This window comes from Microcebus murinus, chromosome 2, assembly GCF_040939455.1.
Source record: "Microcebus murinus isolate Inina chromosome 2, M.murinus_Inina_mat1.0, whole genome shotgun sequence".
NCBI lineage: Eukaryota > Metazoa > Chordata > Mammalia > Primates > Cheirogaleidae > Microcebus > Microcebus murinus.
Window position 1 is genome coordinate 112009983 of NC_134105.1, and position 8152 is coordinate 112018134.

The window sequence follows — 8152 nt, forward strand, 5'->3', positions numbered from 1 at the left end:
CATGTCCTTTTGTTAAGGGATGTTGCATTTTCCAAGGCCAAGAAAAGTAGCCAGACCACTAAAAGAGCTGGGTACTTGGAAATGACACAAAGTTTCTCCCTCTGTGTCTCTCTCTTCACATGGTGAACCATCCCTTATATATTTTGTGAACCTGCTTCATACTTTCTTTCTCGAGTGACCAGTTTTTCTTTGGTCAGGAGACTCTCTGTTCATAAATAGCCATCCAAGCACCTTTACATTTATATATATATATATATATACATATATATATATATTTATATTTATATTCTTTATAAATATATTTATATTCCTGCAACTTTGGGAAGCACCATGAACAAATACTTTTTTAATGTCTCTTTCTCAAAACCTCACACGACAGAATCTGAAGAACTCAGTCCAGACATGGACTCTTCTACAATCACACCTCTAAGGTCTTTCTGGTCATATAAAATGCAGAGAGGTTCTGGAAGGATTCAACAGGAAAGGGCTGTCTGAGTACCTTTGTGCTGGGTAGGGACAGTACCCATCCCTGACTGCTGATATTTTTCTCCAGAATTTGCTGGAATCAGATCTGCCACATCATTGTCAGTGATTTCTGATATATAAAGAAATAATACTGATATCAATAACAGTTCTGGCAACTTCTATTTTTCACACTTAACAGGCAATTCTAAGTGTTTTCACACACAACCACACATTTCACGCACACAATAGTCCTCGTGGCATATTCTGCTATTATTCCAATTTTGCAGATGAGTAAACATGAGTAAAGAGGTTGTCATTGGCTCAAGGTCACTCAGTTTTCCTAAAGTTGCACAAATCCAGATGGAGCCAGAATTTGAATCCAGGCATGTTAGCTGGGAAGCCCACATTTTCCATCAGTACAACATAGGGCCTTACCTTTGCCTGCCAGAGTTTGGGTTTGGAAAAAAAAACATCTAAGATCAGAGATTAGTGTGATCAGCCTGTACATTTACCTATGTGAGGAAGAAAGTAATGATCTCCCAATCCTACAACTTTTGTGTTATAACATAGCAAAAAGGATTTGCAGGGCCTGTTTGGTTGAAAGCTGTCACTCCCAAGATCTTTCTCTTCCCCCATGTTCCATTCTCCTCCAGCCTGATGCTATTAGAGTGGATGGAAATCAAATGCTCAGACACACAGGAAAACATGGATATGCTATCCACATGATGCTAAGGTTAAAATGGCAAGGGAATGGGGGAAAGTGATACCATGGGTAGCCAGGAGCGCCTCTCCTGACACCTCATGGCAGTGAAAGGCACGTGCTCACAGTCATTTGAAGCCTCTTCCTCTCCTTAGTTGAATCATTTACAGAGTGAACTACAATGTATTCTTAAAATATCCAGTGAGGGGTAAAAAGAATGGCAGGATCTTATGGGAGTTTGAAAGATTTCTGCTTTACTCGTGTATTTTAAAGTCGAGCTGGCTGTCTTCGGTGTAGTCTCTTTTGCAGACCAAAATGTTTATGTGTTTTGAAGAAAATGATGTGTGTTCTGCTTTGTAGTTTTGCTAAACATTTAAAAGCACAAAAGAGGGTCTTTTCAAAATGTAACTGCAATTGAAATGCCTGGAGAACAGAAGTGGCAGAAATGGCTAGTACAGGCATGCTCCAAAGCTTTGAGTGTGATGTTCAGTCTGAAGGAGGATCAGAAGAACTCACTGGAGTTAGCAAAAAGCACTATTTACAGAAGCAGCAAAGTGTAAGAAGCTGATAGCCACACTGGTAGTTAGGGATAATATTTGCTGACTCTTTTTTCAAACATATTTTTGATAACAGCTAATGAATCTGGCTAAGGTGGACATTACTCACAGTTCCGAGTTCATTACAAATGCACACATCTGTGGGTATATATGCTTCATCAGACGTGCACGTGGACTAAACGCATCAGAAGTCCTGCTAACTAGTCTCGAAATCGCATCCATGAGACTCTCCCACATTTTCAAGACCAAGGCCATGGTGCTTTTCAAATAAATTCATATTAAGAAATACAGTAAAGAAGCAGGTTTTCTCATGTTCTCATTCAATGATACGAACATGTGGGCTCACTGTAGAGCTTCGAGGGAAAGCCCAGTGGAATTTAAGACCTAGGCCTCCAGGTTACAACTGTTTCTGGAATTTTGCACTTTTTTCATTTCATGTGTTTGTTGTTTCATAAATGAAAGCTCCTTCCCCTAATGTCTCATCCACCTGCCCCCCCCCCGGAAGAAATAATGCCCTTCCTTTTCACTTTATGCGTTTGTTTCGAGGAAGATGGATGCAGACAGTATGCCCCTCTCCTTCCTGCAATTCCTCTGTCTACCTCCCTTCTCTGCCTTGGGCTTTGTCAGTTCCTTTCTCTCTACACTGCATCTCTTTTAGTTCCAAAAATAGATCATTCAATTTAGGAAGAACAATTAACTGGGAAGAAAAAAAAAAATCTGAAGTATGGGGAGGAATTTCAGCTTCGCTATCAGGCATGAAGTCATTGGCAACACCAGAGCAGAGACTTTATTGGGGATTCTGTTTCATTCTTGAATGTTGGCTTCAGGAATATCATGGACTCAGAAAGGTCAGACTCAGGTTCTACAGGTCCCCAACACCTCCCTTGTCAGCTCCAAACACGTGACAGAACAATGACACAGAGAAAAAGACCTTACTGCTGTGATTTCACTAGTGTTTGTACTAGATTTGCTCCATAAAGCACGCTTGGATATTTTGCACTATTTCTCACCCAGCAAATGCTTATTATGTTCTCAATACATTGAGCTGTCTCTTAAAGTCTAATCTGTCTGGAGCATTCCAATATCTCCGAGAGGGTTTTCATTCAAGATTGCAGTCATCTTAGGTAGGACAAAATTTCTCAAAGTGTGATCCTCGGAAATACCTGAATCAGACTCACTGGAGTCTTTGTTTAAAAAGGCAGATTTCTAGCCCAGTTCTCAAACTGAATATTCAGATGATTCTAACAGGCTCGAGAAATGCTAACTCGAGGATTCTTCATAAAGCATAGCCTAGCTTAGAAAGTTAAAGGCTTTTTAAAGCATTAGTTCTCAATGGGGGTGGTTTTGTCTTCTAGGCAATGTCTGTAGACATTTTTGGTTGCCACAGCTGGAAAGGGTGGGTGGGTACTACTGGCATCTAGTGGGTAGAGTCCAGGGACACTGCTAATTGTTTTTATAATGTGCAGGAAGGTTCCTTACAACAAAGAATTTTTCAACCCAAAATGTCAACTTTGCTGATGCCAAGAAACCCTGCTGTAGAAGGATGGTCATGTCCGATCCCAACCCGGAATTCCCAATCGCTACACAGGAATCGCAAGAGGTTTTTAATGATCTAGATGAATGTTTTTCAAACTGTGACTCATTAAATCAATTTAGTGGTTTATGGCCAGCATTTGTTTTAATAGAGTAAGATGAAACAGAAGAGAATAGGAGAGAAGAGAATATATCAGAGGAGATTACGCATAGTAAGAATAAGTATTAGTTTATGGAATTTTTATTTCAGTTGCATATAGAATTTAATCATGGTGGGGTAAATCCAAAGAAATGTAAAATGTATTTCTCTTTTATATACATTGATATTATTAAATATAATACATGTCAAAAAAGTACATAAACCATAAATGTGTGACTTAATGAATTATTATATTCATTATTATTATATTCATTATATTATTATAATGAATTATTATATTCATTATATTGCTATAAAGTGAATATTGTGTGACCATTCCCCAGGTCAAGAAATAGAACTTAATTAGCATTCCAGAGCTTCTATGTACCCCTTCACAATCATAATCCCCTTTCTCCCCACTAAAGGTAACAATTATGCTAACTTTTAGGTTACTAATATCTTTGCTTTTCTTATAACTTTCTAAGTGGTGTGTCAAATTAGTTTTGTACAGTTTGAATTTTATATAAATTCTAGTCTGTGCCTCACTTCTTTTATTCAAACTTTACCTTTGATTCATCTATGTTGTTTTGTTAATTTTTGTGACCATATTGGATTCCAGTATATGAACATGCATATGTATTTATCCATTTTATTGTTTGGACATTCAAGTTGTTTCCAATTTGGAACTGTTATGAATAAGGCAGATATGAGCTTTCTACTGGTACTCATGTATGCTCTATGTTGGGTGTAGACTTAAGGGTGGAATTGCTAGATTTTAAGATATATGCATATTTAGTAAATTATGTTTTTCAAAGTATGTTATTAATTTATACTTCTACCAAAAGTGTGTAAGAGTCCCTATTTTTCCACATCCTCACTGGACTTAGCATTCTCTGTCTTTTAATTTTAAACATTCTAGAAGTTATGTAGTGGTATCATAGTGCAGTTTTAATTTGCTGTTCCCTATTAATAAGACTGAGCACATTGTGTTTCCTAATCATTTGAAGATCCTATTTGTTGACATACCTGTTTATGTTTCTTCACCATTTTAAAAAATTTTCTGACTTTTGTTTTTCCAGCTTTATTGAGATATAATTGACGAATATGAGCCATTTATGGATTGAATAATCTTTTTTATTTGTTTGTAGAAATTTTTAAAATAAACCCTAACAAGTCCTTTGTTGGTTATATGTTGCAAATATCTTCTCCCACTGTGTAGTTTACCTTTTTATTCTCTTAACTGTAATTGGATGAACAAAATTTCTTAACTTGAATATTGTCAAATTGACCCATCTCTTTCTTTATGATTAGTGCTCGTTGTATCCTGTTTAAAATAGCTTTCTCTACCCTAAGTTCAAGAAGATGTGCTTATACATTACTGTCTATGAGTTTTATTGCTTTTGTTTTTGTTTTTTTTTTCTTTCACATTTAGGTACACAGTCCTCCTGGAATCATTATTGTGTACAGTAGAAGTAAATTTTCATCATTTTCCCATGTGAACAGTTAAGTGCCCTGGCTTATATGTGCAAAGAACTACCCTTTCACCACAGCGCTAGAATGCTAACTCTATCATAAACTGACATTAATGTTTCATCTATTTTTCTATTTGATTTTCTTTGCAACAATACTATGTTGTATAAATTAGTTTAACTTCATGTCTTGACATAAGGAAAAGCAAGTCCTCCAGTCTGTTTCTTCTTCAAAAGTTTTGTCTCATTGGTTCTTTGTATATCCACATAGATTTTACAATCAGCTTGTGAAGTTCCTAAAAATATTTTCTGTTGAGATTACAATGCCTGTATAGATCAATGAAGAAAAAAATCGACATCTTTAAACAGATTTTTCTAACCCCTAAACATGGTACATCTACTAAGATTTTTCTAAATTTTTGTTAATCATGATTTAGTTTTCTGCATAGGTATCTCATACATCTGGTTAAATTAGTCACAGATGTTTTATTTTTTATAATATTGTAAATGGTAACTTTATTAAAATGTAGTTTCTGTTCATGGTTAGCTATATTATTATGTGGTTAATTATATTATATTACATTTAATTTTTGCTTGTCAAATGTATATCCATTAAATCCACCTATCAATTCGATACTTTATCTGAAAAATCTTTAGGAATGTTTATATATATATATCATTTATAAATAATGACAATTTTACTTCTTCAATCTTCAATCTTAAATATTATTCAAATATTTACTCTTTTATTTATTTTTCTTTTCTCATGCCACTGGATAGAACTGCCAATGAAGGCTGGAATAGAAATCTGGATATTAGGTATACTTGTCTTGTTCTAACCACAAAGGAAAAATTTTCAACATTTAATCATTAAGAATCATGCTTATGGTAGCTTTCTTATAGATAATTTTTGCCAGATTGAGAATGTTCCCTTCTTTTCCCAGTTTATAAAAAGTTTTTTATCAGGAATGGATGCTGGATTTTATCACATGCTACTACCAATATATTGAAACAATACTATTATAATTCTTCTTTATTCTAACATGTCAAATTATATTCGAACTGCGTAGGTCTACTTATGCTCAGATTTTCTTCCACTTCTGCCACTCCTGAGACAGCAAGACCAAACCTTTCTCTTCCTCCTCTTCCTCAGCCTACTCACATGAAGATGATGAAGACCTTTATGATAATCCACTTGCACTTAATAAATAGTAAATATATTTTCTTTCTTATGATTTTCTGAATAACATATTCTTTTTTCCAGTTTACTGTAAGAACACAGTATATAATACAAATATACTGTATATACACATACAAAAATTGTGTTAATCATCTGTTTATGTTATCAATGAGGCTTCCAGTCAACATTAGGCTATTTAGGGGCTGGGCATAGTGGCTCACGTCTGTAATCCAACATTTTGGGAGGCTAAGGCAGGGGGATCACATGAGACCAGGAGTTCAAGACCAGCCTGGGAAACAGTGAGACACTGTTTCTATATAAAATTTAAAAATTAAAAAAAAAAACAAAACAAAAACATTAGTCTATTAGTAGTTGAGTTTTTGAGGAATCAAAAGTTATATGTGAATTTTTGACTACAGGGGTGAGCAGTGAGCACTCCTAACCCTCAAAGTGTTCAAGGGTCAACTATAACAATAAATTTGACTATATAAAATAAAAGTTTTATGCTTGGTAAAAAACATCATCAGTAAAAATCAGAATATAAATGACAAACTGGAAAAAAAATATTTGCAAATCAAGTCACAAAGGTCTCACTCTTTAAAACATAAAAAGCTCCTGTGAATCAATAGCAATATAAAAGAAAATGGGCAAAGGGTATGTATAAGCAGTTCAATCAAAAGGAAACACAAATGGCTTAAATTTGTGATATGATACTCAACCTACTCATAATATAAAAAATACAAATTAAGCCGGGCGCGGTGGCTCACGCCTGTAATCCTAGCACTTTGGGAGGCTGAGGCGGGCGGATTGCTCAAGGTCAGGAGTTCGAAACCAGCCTGAGCAAGAGCAAGACCCCGTCTCTACTATAAATAGAAAGAAATTAATTGGCCAACTAATATATATATATATAAAAATTAGCCGGGCATGGTGGCGCATGCCTGTAGTCCCAGCTACTCGGGAGGCTGAGGCAGCAGGATTGCTTGAGCCCAGGAGTTTGAGGTTGCTGTGAGCTAGGCTGACGCCACGGCACTCACTCTAGCCTGGGCAACAAGCGAGACTCTGTCTCAAAAAAAAAAAAAAAAAAAAAAAAAAAAAAATACAAATTAGATTTACAATAAGATATGTGTTTTTACTCATCAATTTGACAAAAATCATAGAAATTAATACATCATTGATTTGTTTTTGTTTTTTTGAGACAGAGTCCCAGTGTTGCCCTGAGTAGAGTGCTGTGGCGTCATCATAGCTCACAGCAACCTCAGACTCCTGGGCTCAAGTGATCCTCCTGCCTCAGCCTCCTGAGTAGCTGGGACTACAGGCATGCGCCACCACGCCGGGCTAAATTTTTCTTTTTTTGGTAGAGACGGGGTCTCACTCTTGCTCAAGCTGGTCTTGAACTCCTGAGTTCAAACAGTCCTCCAGCCTCAGTCTCCCAGAGTGCTAGGATTACAGGTGTGAGCCACCGCGCCCGGCCCGTCATTTATTTGTTGAGGGGAAGGAAAATAGAAACTCTCAACATTGAGAGAATTCAAAATTGATGCACCGTTCATGGAGGGCAATATAATATGTCCATGTCTATTTAAATTCATTTTTTACCTAGTAATTCCAAATTTAAGAATTTATCAAATATACCTGCACATTTGCAGAATGCTGTGTATAAAAACTATTCATTGCTTGCTTCGCAGCATATACACTAACATGGAAACAATGCAGAAAAGATTAGGATGGCCCCTGTCCAAGAATAACACACAATGCCTTGAAACAGTCCATATTATGCTTTCCTTTTTTAATGTTTACAGGTGGGGAAACTGAGGCTTTGATAAGATGACTTACTCAATTGAGGGCCCTTCCGGCTTCAAACCCCATGCCCAAATCCCCCCTTCATCACAGAAAGTATTTACTGCCACATTGTCATAAAGAAATTAAATGCAATCCAAATATCTACCAATAGGCAATTGGTTAAACTACTTATGGTCTGCCCTGCTAATGGAATATTATATAGAGATAAAAAGTAAGGAAACACTATGTACTAATATAAAATAATCTTAGTTATATATAGTTAAGTAAAATCAACAAAGTGTAGAACAGTGTATATTGTGTCTACTATTGCAC

General features: G+C 36.0%; 1 non-coding gene across 1 annotated transcript; it reads left to right on the plus strand.

Moving 5' to 3' along the window:
• Positions 1–7710: 7710 nt before the first annotated feature.
• Positions 7711–7816, plus strand: LOC142869765 (U6 spliceosomal RNA). The gene has a single exon (XR_012918333.1). It is a non-coding gene; the product is annotated as a U6 spliceosomal RNA (small nuclear RNA).
• Positions 7817–8152: the final 336 nt, after the last annotated feature.